Source organism: Triticum dicoccoides, chromosome 2A (genome assembly GCF_002162155.2).
Source record: "Triticum dicoccoides isolate Atlit2015 ecotype Zavitan chromosome 2A, WEW_v2.0, whole genome shotgun sequence".
NCBI classification, from domain to species: domain Eukaryota; kingdom Viridiplantae; phylum Streptophyta; class Magnoliopsida; order Poales; family Poaceae; genus Triticum; species Triticum dicoccoides.
In genome coordinates, this window is record NC_041382.1 from 521,146,766 (window position 1) to 521,162,791 (window position 16,026).

Sequence of the window (16,026 nt, forward strand, 5' to 3'; positions counted from 1 at the left end):
AGTTTCATGAATTTCAGACGAGTTTTGCATTTACTAGAATTTAAAAACCAGCCATCTCAACGTTTTGCCGGCAATCAACAATGCCATGGTGTTTGAATTTCATTCCCATCTCTTGCATGGGAACTAGAAATTCACCCAAGGACACACATGTGATTTTTCAACCAACTTTGGTGCATTGGAGCATGTGCTTGTAGTTCAAATTTGAATTATGCACATAAAATGCCTAGAAAATCCAGTTAATGTATAAAAAAGGCCAAACGAACCCCGAAAAATTCCAAGATTGAACACAACACTCATGTTATTCTATGTTGACACTAGAAAAAAATAAAGCAATAAGAGGCAACGGATATCGTCCCGTCCCCAAAGGTGGTACGTTCCCTATCGAAACCATCATGCTTGTTGTGAGAAGCTTATACCCAAACCTGCCCCAAATGGGACAAAATTTTCACCACGGCATGTTGATGCCGCTCCATGATAGCATGCCAAGTTTCATGAATTTCAGATGAGTTTTGGATTTACTAGAATTTAAAAACCAGGTATCTCAACATTTTGTCGGCAATCAACAGTGCTCTGGTGTTTGAAATTCACTCCCATCTCTTGCATGGGGCCTAGAAATTCACCCAAGGACACACATGTGATTTTTCAACCAACTTTAGTGCATTGGAGCATGTGCTTGTAGTTCAAATTTGAATTATGCACATAAAATGCCTAGAAAACCCAGTTAATGTATAAAAAAGGCCAAACGAACCCCGAAAAATTCATTCCCATTTCTTCCATGGGACCTAAGCATGCACTGAAGGACACAGATTTGATTTTTCAACCAATTTGTATGCACCGGAGCATGTGCATGTAGTTTAATTTTGAATTGTGCACCTGAAATGGCTAGAAAACCAGTTTAATGTATGAAATGTCCAAACGAACCCTGAATAATTCCAATTCTTTTACGACACACATACAGTTGCATGTTCACTGCAGATAAAAGGTCTAGCAATTCAAACACCGTCCATTGCCGCTGTGACCCCATTTTGTAATTCAAATCAAGTAGATCCCACACAGTTTATTCTCACCAACCCTGTGAGATGTAGTACAAAATATCTTGGAGCATCGTCGGTGTATAGTACGCCTATGGCTTATGCGAGAAGGTGTGTCGGCTGCAGTCCACAGCCGGCGTGTCAAGCACACTAGCTCGCTCCCCCAAAACTCCCGCCTCTACATCCCTCGCAATCTCGAAAATACCTACCGCCTAGAAGGTTTTAATGCTCGATAGCACACGATTAGTATGTGCGGACCATGTGCAATGTCTATTACTCCCGCTCTGCTTCAGTCCCTTGATTCAAATTTTCAGTAGCCCCGGCATTTTACTCCCGCCTCTGCATCCCTCGTAATCTCAAAAATATCTGCTCGCCCTTGATCCAAATTTTCAGTAGCCCCACCTTGTTACTCCCGCCTAGTAAAACTTTTAGTTGTAGCAATATTTCCTCAAACACAACCTCCGCTCACACAGACACACACAACCCTCGGAACAATTGGTAGGTCGCCGCCATCGCCAACGCCTCCATCCTCAACCTCTGCCTGTGTGCCGGGGAGCTCGAGTAGCCAATGGCCAAAAAGAGGTTTATCGCGGCCTTTTCGCCCGACGCCGGCGAGGTGGCCGCCGAGGTGTCCCCATCGTCCTCCACGGGCGCGATCCGCCATCGCCGGTCCCCCGATCCGCCCGCCGCCGCGCCCCTACACTAGTTCCAGGACTTCCTTGTCCTCCCCCGGACCCGGCAGCCGACAAAGTCCTACCTCGAGGTCCAGCAGCGGCGGTGGGGGACGTGGGTCATCGAGATTACAGATCGAGAGACCCACACCCACCGGTGGCTCGGTAGCTTCCACACGGCCGAGCTCGCGGCCATGGAGTACGACCGCTGGCAGGTCCGCTACCACGGGCATGGCGGCTAGGCTCAATTTCCCCTTCGGCACACGTCCGGTCCACCTCGTTCCGCCGGAACCAGGGGTGGTGAGCTCGGCTATGGTGCGGGACGACCATGAGGCGTGGGAGCGTCTTGAGGCCGAGGCCGTCGACAAGGCCTACATGCAAGAGCTACGCCGGCAGCACCTGGAGCTCATAGAGGCGGAGTCTTTGTCGGCGCGGAGCGCGGCGACGTTATCGCGCTCTCCTTTGATGACGAGGTCGAAGGCGGCGAGGACGGTGGCGCGGAGGGCGGCGACGTTATTGCGCTCTCCTCTGATGACGAGGTCGAAGGCGGCGGCAACGGCGGCGTGGAGGGCGTCGAGGTGCGCCCCGAGGACGAGGAGATTGACGTCGACGAGTGGAGGAGTGCCTTCCCCAACGATCCTGACGATGGTACTGGCCCAGACCCGGCTCGCGGCACATCGTACATGACGAGGAAGGATTGGCTCGACCTCTACTTCGACCAAAAGTAGTTTAGTGATAACCCACAAGTATAGGGGATCGCAGCAGTTTTCGAGGGTAGAGTATTCGACCCAAATTTATTGATTCGACACAAGGGGAGCCAAAGAATATTCTCAAGTATTAGCAGCTGAGTTGTCAATTCAACCACACCTGGAAACTTAATATCTGCCACAAAGTATTTAGTAGAAAAGTAATATGATAATAGCTGTAACGGTAACAAAAGTAATAGTTTTGGTTTTATAGTGATTGTAACAATAGCAACGGAAAAGTAAATAAGCGAAGAACAATATGTGAAAAGCTTGTAGGCAATGGACCAATGATGGATAATTATGTCGGATGCGACACAGAACTACCTCCAGTTCATCAATGTAATGTAGGCATGTATTCCGAATATAGTCATACGTGCTTATGGAAAAGAACTTGCATGACATTTTCTGTCCTACCCACCCGTGGCAGCGGGGTCCTATTGGAAACTAAGGGATATTAAGGCCTCCTTTTAATAGAGTACTGGACCAAAGCATTAACACATAGTGAATACATGAACTCCTCAAACTACGGTCATCACCAGTAAGTATCCCGATTATTGTCACTTTGGGGTTAACGGATCATAACACATAATAGGTGACTATAGACTTGCAAGATAGGATCAAGAACTCATATATATTCATGAAAACATAATAGGTTCAGATCTGAAATCATGGCACTCGGGCCCTAGTGACAAGCATTAAGCATAGCAAAGTCATAGCAACATCAATCTCAAAACATACTGGATACTAGGGATCAAACCCTAACAAAACTTACTCGATTACATGATAAATCTTTGATATCTACTACACAACCTTCTTCTTGTAGACTTTGTTGGGCCTCCAAGTGCAGAGGTTTGTAGGACAGTAGCAAATTTCCCTCAAGTGGATGACCTAAGGTTTATCAATCCGTGGGAGGCGTAGGATGAAGATGGTCTCTCTCAAGCAACCCTGCAACCAAATAACAAAGAGTCTCTTGTGTCCCCAACACACCCAATACTTTCACTAGTGCAAGTCCTCTCAACAATAATAACACCCAACACACCCAATAATCCGTGGGAGGCGTAGGATGAAGATGGTGAAACAAGTGGTATATGGATGGTAGATAAAGGTATTTGTAATCTGAAAATATATAAACAGCAAGGTAACTAATGATAAAAGCGAGCGTAAACAGTATTGCAATGCTAGGAAACAAGGCCTAGGGTTCATACTTTCACTAGTGCAAGTCCTCTCAACAATAATAACATAATTGGATCACATAACTATCCCTCAACATGCAACAAAGAGTCACTCCAAAGTCACTAATAGCGGAGAACAAACGAAGAGATTATGGTAGGGTACGAAACCACCTCAAAGTTATTCTTTCCAATCAATCCGTTGGGCTATTCCTATAAGTGTCACAAACAGCCCTAGAGTTCGTACTAGAATAACACCTTAAGACACAAATCAACCAAAACCCTAATGTCACCTAGATACTCCAATGTCACCTCAAGTATCATGGGTATGATTATACGATATGCATCACACAATCTCAAATTCATCTATTCAACCAACACAAAGAACTTCAAAGAGTGCCCCAAAGATTCTACCGGAGAGTCAAGACGAGAACATGTGCCAACCCCCATGCATAGATTCCCAAGGTCATGGAACCCGCAAGTTGATCACCAAAACATACATCAAGTGGATCAATAGAATACCCCATTGTCACCACGGATATCCCACGCAAGACATACATCAAGTGTTCTCAAATCCTTAAAGACTCAATCCGATAAGATAACTTCAAAGGGAAAACTCAATCCATTACAAGAGAGTAGAGGGGGAGAAACATCATAAGATCCAACTATAGTAGCAAAGCTCGCGATACATCAAGATCGTGGCACCTCAAGAACACGAGAGAGAGAGAGAGAGAGAGAGAGAGAGAGAGAGAGAGAGAGATCAAACACATAGCTACTGGTACATAGCCTCAGCCCCGAGGGAGAACTACTCCTCCTCGTCATGGAGAGCATCGGGATGATGAAGATGGCCACCGGAGAGGGTTTCCCCCTCCGCCAGGGTGCCGGAACGGGTCTAGATTGGTTTTCGGTGGCTACGGAGGCTTCTAGCGGTGGAACTCCCGATCTATTGCGTTCCCCGAAGTTTTTAGGGTATATGGGTATATATGGGAGGAAGAAGTACGTCGGGGGACCTCCGGGCTGTCCACGAGGCAGGGGGCGCACCCAGGGGCTGGGCGCACCCCCCACCCTCGTGGGCAGCCCGGGACTCTCCTGGTCCATCTTCGATACTCCGTGGGCTTCTTTTGGTCCAAAAATAAGTTCCGTGAAGTTTCAGGTCAATTGGACTCCGTTTGATTTTCCTTTTCTGTGATACTCTAAAACAAGGAAAAAAACAGAAACTGGCACTAGGCTCTAGGTTAATAGGTTAGTCCCAAAAATCATATAAAATAGCATATAAATGCATATAAAACATCCAAGGTTGGTAATATAATAGCATGGAACAATCAAAAATTATAGATACGTCGGAGACGTATCAGCATCCCCAAGCTTAATTCCTGCTCATCCTCGAGTAGGTAAATGATAAAAATAGAATTTTTGATGTGGAATGCTACCTAACATATTTCTCTAAGTAATTCTATTTATTGTGGCATGAATGTTCAGATCCATAAGATTCAAGACAAAAGTTTAATATTGACATAAAAACAATAATACTTAAAGCATACTAACTAAGCAATCATGTCTTCTCAAAATAACATGGCCAAAGAAAGTTCATCCCTAGAAAATCATATAGTTTGGTCATGCTCCATTTTCGTCACACAAGAATGCTCTCATCATGCACAACCCCGATGACAAGCCAAGCAATTGTTTCATACTTTAGTAATCTCAAACTTTTTTCAACTTTCACGCAATACATGAGTGTGAGCCATGGATATAGCACTATGGGTGGAATAGAATATAATGAGGGGGTTATGTGGAGAAGACAAAAAGGAGAAAGTCTCACATCGACGCGGCTAATCAATGGGCTAGGGAGATGCCCATCAATTGATGTCAATGCAAGGAGTAGGGATTGCCATGCAACGGATGCACTAGAGCTATAAATGTATGAAATCTCAACAAAAGAAACTAAGTGGGTGTGCATCCAACTTGCTTGCTCACGAAGACCTATGGCACTTGAGGAGGCCCATTGTTGGAATATACAAGCCAAGTTCTATAATGAAAATTTCCCACTAGTATATGAAAGTGACAAAACAAGAGACTCTCTATCATGAAGATCATGGTGCTACTTTGAAGCACAAGTGTGGAAAAAATGATAGTAGCATTGTCCCTTTTATTTTTTTAATTTTTTTTATTTGGCCCTTTTTTGGCCTTTCTTTTTTTATTTGGCCCCCCTTTTTTTGGCCTTTCTTTGGGGGGGCAATGCTCTATTAATGATGATCACCACACTTCTATTTATTTACAACTCAAAGATTACAACTCGATACTAGAACAAGATATGACTCTATATGAATGCCTCCGGTGGTGTACCGGGATTGCGATAAATCAAGAGTGACATGTATGAAAAATTATGAACGGTGGCTTGGCCACAAATACGATGTCAACTACATGATCATGCAAAGCAATATGATAATGATGATGCGTGTCATAATAAATGGAACAGTGGAAACTTGCATGGCAATATATCTCGGAATGGCTATGGAAATTCCATAATAGGTAGGTATGGTGGCTGTTTTGAGGAAGATATAAGGAGTTTTATGTGTGATAGAGCGTATCATATCACGGGGTTTGGATGCACCGGCGAAGCTTGCACCAACTCTCAATGTGAGAAAGGGCAATGCACGGTACCGAAGAGGCTAGCAATGATGGAAGGGTAAGAGTGTGTATAATCCATGCACTCAACATTAGTCATAAAGAACTCACATACTTATTGAAAATCTACAAGTCATCAAAAACCGAGCATTACGCGCATGCTCCTAGGGGGATAGATTGGTAGGAAAAGACCATCGCTCATCCCCGACCACGACTCATAAGGAAGACAATCAAATAACACCTCATGTTTCAAATTTGTTACATAACGTTTACCATACGTGCATGCTACGCGACTTGCAAACTTCAACACAAGTATTTCACAAATTCACAACTACCCAACTAGCACAACTTTGATATCACTATCTCCATATCTCAAAACAATCATCAAGTATCAAACTTCTCTTAGTATTCAGTGCACTTATATGAAAGTTTTTATTACATCCCTCTTGGATGCCCATCATATTAGGACTAGTTTCATAACCAAAGCAAACTACCATGCTGTTCTAAATACCCTCAAAATAATATAATTGAAGCACGAGAGTTCATCTATTTATTCAAAATAAAACCACCACCGTGCTCTAAAAAGATATAAGTGAAGCACTAGAGCATCAACAAACTACTCTGAAAGATATAAGTGAAGATCAATGAGTAGTCGAATAATTATGCAACTATGTGAAGACTCTCTAGCATTTAAGAATTTCAGATCTTTTTATTTTATTCAAACATCAAGCAAAGCAAAATAAAATAAAATAACGCTCCAAGCAAAACACATATCATGTGGCGAATAAAAATATAGCTCCAAGTAAAGTTACCGATGAACAAAGACGAAAGAGGGGATGCCTTCCGGGGAATCCCCAAGCTTAGGCTTTTGGTTGTACTTTAAAATTACCTTGGGGTGCCTTGTGCATCCCCAATCTTAGTCTCTTGCCACTCCTTATTCCATAATCCATCGAATCTTTACCCAAAACTTGAAAACTTCACAACACAAAACTTAACAGAAAACTCATAAGCTCCGTTAGCGAAAGAAAACAAAACACCACTTCAAGGTACTCTAATGAACTCATTATTTATTTATATTGGTGTTAAACCTACTGTATTCAAACTTCTCTATGGTTTATAAACTCTTTTACTACCATAGATTCGTCAAATAAGTAAACAACACATAGAAAACAGAATCTGTCAAAAACAGAACAGTCTGTAGTAATCTGTATCAAACGTATACTTATGGAACTCATAAAATTCTCAAATAAATTGGTGGACCTGAGTAATTTATCTATTAATCATCTTCAAAAAGAATTAACTCAATAGCACTCTCCAATAAAAAGTGGCAGCAATTCTCGTGAGCGCTAAAGTTTCTGTTTTTTACAGCCTGATCGCAAAGACTTTCCCCAAGTCTTCCCAAAGGTTCTACTTGGCACAAACACTAATTAAACACAAAAAACACAACCATAACAGAGGCTAGATGATTAATTTATTACTAGACATGAACAAAAAGCAAGGAACAAAAATAAAGTTGGGTTGCCTCCCAACAAGCGCTATCGTTTAACGCCCCTAGCTAGGCATGATGATTTCAATGATGCTCACATAAAAGATAAAAATTGAAACATAAATAGAGCATCAAGAAGAATATGACTAGAACATTTAAGTCTAACCCACTTGTCGGGGAACGTAGCATAAATTCAAAATTTTCCTACGTGTCACCAAGATCTATCTATGGAGTCATCTAGCAACGAGGGAGGAGTGGATCTACATACCCTTGTAGATTGCGCGCGGAAGCGTTCAAGAGAACGGGATTGATGGAGTCATACTCGTCGTGATCCAAATCACCGATTATCCTAGCGCCGAACGGACGGCACCTCCGCATTCAACACACGTACGGAGCAGCGATGTCTCCTCCTTCTTGATCCAGCAAGGGGGAAGGAGAGGTTGATGGAGATCCAGCAGCACGACGGCGTGGTGGTGGAAGTAGCGGGATTCCAACAGGGCTTCGCCAAGCGCTGCGGGAGGAGGGAGATGTGTCATGGGAGGGAGAGGGAGGTGCCAGGGCTTAGGTATTGCTGCCCTCCCTTTCCCCCACTATATATAGGGCCAAGGGAGAGGGGGGGGGCAGCCTTGGCCATTCCTCCAAGGAAGGGTGCGGCCAAGGGGGGGAGGAGTCCATCCTCCCCAAGGCACCTCGGAGGTGCCTTCCCCCTTTAGGACTCTCCCCTCCTCTTGTCCCTTTGGCGCATGGGCCTCTAGGGGCTGGTGCCCTTGGCCCATATAGGCCAAGGCGCACCCCCTACAGCCCATGTGGCCCCCCGGGGCAGGTGGCCCCACCCGGTGGACCCCCGGGACCCTTCCGGTGGTCCCGGTACAATACCGGTGACCCCGAAACTTGTCCCGATAGCCGAAATAACACTTCCTATATATAATTCTTTACCTCCTGACCATTCCGGAACTCCTCGTGACATCTGGGATCTCATTCGGGACTCCGAACAACTTTCGGGTTACCGCATACTAATATCTCTATAACCCTAGCGTCACCGAAGCTTAAGTGTGTAGACCCTATGGGTTCGGGAGACATGCAGACATGACCGAGATGACTCTCGGTCAATAACCAACAGCGGGATCTGGATACCCATGTTGGCTCCCACATGTTCCACGATGATCTCATCGGATGAACCACGATGTCAAGGACTTAATCAATCCCGTATACAATTCCCTTTGTCTATCGGTACGACACTTGCCCGAGATTCGATCGTGGGTATCCCGATACCTTGTTCAATATCGTTACCGGCAAGTCTCTTTACTCGTTCCGTAACACATCATCCCATGATCAACTCCTTGATCACATTGTGCACATTATGATGATGTCCTACCGAGTGGGCCCAGAGATACCTCTCCGTCACACGGAGTGACAAATCCCAGTCTCGATTCGCGCCAACCCAACAGACACTTTCGGAGATACCTATAGTGTACCTTTATAGCCACCCAGTTACGTTGTGACGTTTGGCACACCCAAAGCACTCCTACGGTATCCGGGAGTTGCACAATCTCATGGTCTAAGGAAATGATACTTGACATTAGAAAAGCTTTAGCATACGAACTACACGATCTTGTGCTATGCTTAGGATTGGGTCTTGTCCATCACATCATTCTCCTAATGATGTGATCCCGTTATCAACGACATCCAATATCCATGGTCAGGAAACCGTAACCATCTATTGATCAACGAGCCAGTCAACTAGAGGCTTACTAGGGACATGGTGTTGTCTATGTATCCACACATGTATCTGAGTTTCCTATCAATACAATTCTAGCATGGATAATAAACGATTATCATGAACAAGGAAATATAATAATAACTAATTTATTATTGCCTCTAGGGCATATTTCCAACAGTCTCCCACTTGCACTAGAGTCAATAATCCAGTTCACATCGATATGTGATTAACACTCAAGGTCACATCCCCATGTGACTAACACCCAAAGAGTTTACTAGAGTCAATAATCTAGTTCACATTACCATGTGATTAACACTCGATGAGTTCTGGGTTTGTTCATGTTATGCTTGTGAGAGATGTTATAGTCAACGGGTCTGAATCTTTCAGATCCGTATGTACTTCGCAAATCTCTATGTCATCTTTTAGATGCAGCTACTACGCTATATTTGGAGCTATTCCAAATAACTGTTCTACTATACGAATCCAGTCTACTACTCAGAATAATCTGGATTAGTGTCAAAGTTTGCATCGGCGTAACCCTTTACGACGAACTCTTTTACCACCTCCATAATCGAGAAAATTCCTTAGTCCACTAGTTACTAAGGATAACTTTGACCGATGTCCTGTGATCCATTCTTGGATCACTCTTGTACCCCTTGACTGAATCATGGCAAGGCACATTTCAGGTGCGGTACACAGCATAACATACTGTAGAGCCTACGTCTAAAGCATAGGGGACGACCTTCGTCCTTCCTCTTTCTTCTGCCGTGGTCAAGCTTTAAGTCTTAACTTCATACCTTACAACTCAGGCAAGAACTCCTTCTTTGACTGATCCATCTTGAACACCTTCAAGATCATGTCAAGGTATGTGCTCATTTGAAAGTACCATTAAGCGTTTTGATCTATCCTTATAGATCTTGATGCTCAATGTTCAAGTAGCTTAATCCAGGTTTTCTATTGAAAAACACTTTCCAAATAATCCTATATGCTTTCCAGAAATTCTACGTCATTTTTGATCAACAATATGTCAACAACATATATTTATCAGAAATTCTATAGTGCTCCCACTCACTTCTTTGGAAATACAAGTTTCTCATAAACTTTGTATAAACCCAAAATCTTTGATCATCATCAAAGCATACATTCCAACTCCGAGATGCTTACTCCAGTCCTTAGAAGGATTGGTGGAGCTTTGCATACTTATTAGCATCTTTCATGATTGAAAAAACCTTCCAGTTGTATCACATACAACCTTTCCTCAAAAAAACGTCGAGGAAACAATGTTTTGACATCCTATCTGCAAGATTTCATAAATAATGCAGTAATCGCTAATATAATTCCAACAGACTGTTAGCATCGCTACGAGTGAGAAAGTCTCATCGTAGTCAACTCCTTGAACTTGTCAGAAAACATCTTAACGACAAGTCGAGCTTTCTTAATGGTGATACTTACCATCATTATCCGTCTTCCTTTTAAAATCCATCTGCACTCAACAGCCTTACGACCATCGAGCTGTTCTGCCAAAGTCTACACTTTGTTTTCATACATGGATCCTCTCTCGGATTTTATGGCCTCGAGCCATTTATCAGAATCCGGGCCCACCATCGCTTCTCCATAGCTCGTAGGTTCATTGTTGTCTAGCAACATGACTTCCAAGACAGGATTACGTACCACTCTGAAGTAGTACGCATCCTTGTTATCCCACGAGGTTTGGTAGTGACTTGATCTGAAGTTTCATGATCACTATCATAAGCTTCCACTTCAATTGGTGTAGGTGCCACAGGAACAACTCCCTGTGCCCTGCCACAGACTAGTTGAAGAGACGGTTTAATAACCTTATCAAGTCTCCACCATCCTCCCACTCAATTCTTTCGAGAGAAACTTTTCCTCGAGAAAGGACCCGATTCTAGAAACAATCCCTTATTGCTTTCGGTTCTGAGACAGGAGGTATACCCAACTGTTTTGGGTGTCCTATGAAGATGCATTTATCTGCTTTGGGTTCGAGCTTATCAGCCTGAAACTTTTTCACATAAGCGTCGCAGACCCAAACTTCTAAGAAATGACAGCTTAGGTTTCTCTAAACCATAGTTCATATGGTGTCATCTCATCAGAATTACGTGGTGCCCCTTTTAAAGTGAATGTGGTTGTCTTTAATGCCTAATCCCATAAACTATCGTGGCAATTCGATAAGAGACATCATGGTATGCATCATATCCAATAGGGTGCAGTTATGATGTTCGGACACACCATCACACTATGGTGTTCCAGGCTGTATTAGTTGTGAAACAATTTCCACAATGTCTTAATTCTGTGCCAAACTCGTAATTCAGATATTCATCTCTATGATCATATCATAGATATTTTATCCTCTTGTCACGACGATCTTTCAACTTCACCCTGAAATTACTTGAACCTTTCAATAATTCAGACTCGTAATTCATCAAGTAAATATACTCAACATCTACTCAAATCATCTGTGAAGTAAGAACATAACAATATCCACTACACGCCTCAGCACTCATTGGACTTCACACATCAAAATGTATTACTTCCAACAAGTTGCTTTCTAGTTCCATTTTACTGAAAACGAGGCTTTCAGTCATCTTGCCCATGTGGTATGATTTGCATGTCTCAAGTGATTCAAAATCAAGTGAGTCCAAACGATCCATCTGTATAGAGTTTCTTCATGCATATCTACCAACAAACATGGTTCGCATGTCTCAATCTTTTCAAAAACGAGTGAGCCCAAAGATCCATCAACATGGAGCTTCTTCATGCGTTTTATACCGATATGACTTACGTGGCAGTGCCACAAGTAGGTGGTACTATCATTACTATCTTTTGGCATGAACATGTGTATCACTACGATCGAGATTCAATAAACCATTCATTTTAGGCGTAAGACCATTGAAGGTATTATTCAAATAAACAGAGTAACCATTATTCTCCTTAAATGAATAACCGTATTGCGATAGACACAACCCAATCATGTCTATGCTCAACGCAAACACCAATCTTGATGGTAGAGGGAGCGTGCGATGCTTGATCATATCAACATTGGAAACACTTCCAACACATATCGTCAGCTCACCTTTAGCTAGTCTCCGTTTATTCCGTAGCTTTTATTTCGAGTTACTAACACTTAGCAACCGAACCAGTATCTAATACCCTGGTGCTACTAGGAGTACTAGTAAAGTACACATCAACACAATGTATATCCAATATACTTCTATCGACCTTGCCAGCCTTCTCATCTACCAAGTATCTAGGGTAATTCTGCTCCAGTGGCTGTTCCCCTTATTACAGAAGCACTTAGTCTCGGGTTTGGGTTCAACCTTGGGTTTCTTCACTAGAGCAGCAGCTGAATTGCCGTTTCATGAAGTATCCCTTCTTGCCCTTTCCCTTCTTGAAACTAGTGGTTTCACCAACCATCAACAATTGATGCTCCTTCTTGATTTCTACTTTTGTGGTGTCAAACATCGCGAATATCTCAAGGATCATCATATATGTCCCTGATATATTATAATTCATCACGAAGCTCAAGCAGCTTGGTGGTAATGACTTCGGAGAACCATCACTATTTCATCTGGAAGATCAACTCCCACTCGATTCAAGCGATTGTTGTACTCAGACAATCTGAGCACAAGTTCAACAATTGATCTTTTCTCCCTTAGTTTGCAGGCTAAGAAAATCGTCGGAGGTCTTATACCTCTTGACGTGGGCACGAGCCTGAAATCCCAATTTCAGCCCTCGAAACATCTCATATGTTTCGCGACGTTTCAAAACGTCTTTGGTGCCTCAACTCTAAACCATTTAACTGAACTATCACGTAGTTATCAAAACGTGTATGTCAGATGTTCGCAACATCCATAGACAACGTTCGAGGTTCAGCACACTGAGCGGTGCATTAAGGACATAAGCCTTCTATGAAGCAATGAGGACAATCCTCAGTTTACGGACCTAGTCCGCATAATTGCTACTATCAACTTTCAACTAAATTTTTTTCTCTAGGAACATATCTAAACAGTAGAACTGAAGCGCGAGCTATGACATAATTTGCGAAGACCTTTTGACTATGTTCAGGATAATTAAGTTCATCTTATGAACTCCCACTCAGATAGACATCCCTCTAGTCATCTAAGTGATTACATGATCCGAGTCAACTAGGCCGTGTCCGATCATCACGTGAGATGGACTAGTCAACATCGGTGAACATCTTCATGTTGATCGTATCTACCATACGACTCATGCTCGACCTTTCGGTCTTCTGTGTTCCGAGGCCATGTCTGTACACATGCTAGGCTCGTCAAGTCAACCTAAGTGTTTTGCGTGTGTAAATCTGTCTTACACCCGTTGTATGTGAACGTTAGAATCTATCACACCCGATCATCACGTGGTGCTTCGAAACAACGAACTGTCGCAACGGTGCACAGTTAGGGGGAACACTTTCTTGAAATTATTATGAGGGGTCATCTTATTTACTACCGTCGTTCTAAGTAAACAAGATGCAAAAATATGATAAACATCACATGCAATCAAATAGTGACATGATATGGCCAATATCATATAGCTCCTTTGATCTCCATCTTGGGGCTCCATGATCATCTTGTCACCGGCATGACACCATGATCTCCATCATCATGATCTCCATCATCGTGTCTTCTTGAAGTTGTCTCGTCATCTATTACTTCTACTACTACAGCTAACGGTTAGCAATAAAGTAAAGTAATTACATGACGTTTATGTTGACACGCAGGTCATAAATAAATTAAGACAACTCCTATGGCTCCTGCCGGTTGTCATACTCATCGACATGCAAGTCGTGATTCCTATTACAAGAACATGATCAATCTCATACATCACATATATCATTCATCACATCCTTTGGCCATATCATATCACATAGCATACCCTGCAAAAACAAGTTAGACGTCCTCTAATTGTTGTTTGCATGTTTTACGTGGCTGCTATGGGTTTCTAGCAAGAACGTTTCTTACCTACGCAAAAACCACAACGTGATATGCCAATTGCTATTTACCCTTCATAAGGACCCTTTTCATCGAATTCGATCCGACTAAAGTGGGAGAGACGGACACCCACTAGCCACCTTATGCAACTAGTGCATGTCAGTCGGTGGAACCAGTCTCACGTAAGAGTATGTGTAAGGTCGGTCCGGGCCGCTTCATCCCACGATGCCGTCGAATCAAGATAAGACTAGTAATGGCAAGCATATTGAACAAAATCAACGCCCACAACTACTTTGTGTTCTACTCGTGCATAGAAACTACGCATAGACCTAGCTCATGATGCCACTGTCGGGGAACATAGCATAAATTCAAAATTTTCCTACGTGTCACCAAGATCTATCTATGGAGTCATCTAGCAACAAGGGAGGAGTGGATCTACATACCCTTATAGATCGCGCGCGGAAGCATTCAAGAGAACGGGGTTGATGGAGTCGTACTCGTCGTGATTCAAATCACCGATGATCCTAGCGCCGAACGGACGGCACCTCCGCATTCAACACACGTACGGAGCAGCGACGTCTCCTCCCTCTTGATCCAGCAAGGGGGAAGGAGAGGTTGATGGAGATCCAGCAACATGACGGCGTGGTGGTGGAAGTAGCGGGATTCCAACAGGGCTTCGCCAAGTGCTGCGGGAGGAGGGAGATGTGTCATGGGAGGGAGAGGGAGGCGCCAGGGCTTAGGTATTGCTGCCCTCCCTTTCCCCCACTATATATAGGGCCAAGGGAGAGGGGGGGCGCAGCCTTGGCCCTTCCTCCAAGGAAGGGTGCGGCCAAGGGGGGGGAAGGAGTCCATCCTCCCCAAGGCACCTCGGAGGTGCCTTCCCCCTTTAGGACTCTCCCCTCCTCTTGTCCCTTTGGCGCATGGGCCTCTAGGGGCTGGTGCCCTTGGCCCATATAGGCCAAGGCGCACCCCCTACAGCCCATGTGGCCCCCCGGGGCAGGTGGCCCCACCCGGTGGACCCCCGGGACCCTTCCGGTGGTCCCGGTACAATACCGGTGACCCCGAAACTTGTCCCGATAGCCGAAATAGCACTTCCTATATATAATTCTTTACCTCCGGACCATTCCGGAACTCCTCGTGACGTCCGGGATCTCATCCGGGACTCCGAACAACTTTCGGGTTACCGCATACTAATATCTCTATAACCCTAGCGTCACCGAACCTTAAGTGTGTAGACCCTACGGGTTCGGAAGACATGCAGACATGACCGAGATGACTCTCCGGTCAATAACCAACAGCGGGATCTGGATACCCATGTTGGCTCCCACATGTTCCACGATGATCTCATCGGATGAACCACGATGTCAAGGACTTAATCAATCCCGTATACAATTCCCTTTGTCTATCGGTACGACACTTGCCCGAGATTCGATCGTCGGTATCCCGATACCTTGTTCAATCTCGTTACCGGCAAGTCTCTTTACTCGTTCCGTAACACATCATCCCGTGATCAACTCCTTGATCACATTGTGCACATTATGATGATGTCCTACTGAGTGGGCCCAGAGATACCTCTCCGTCACACGGAGTGACAAATCCCAGTCTCGATTC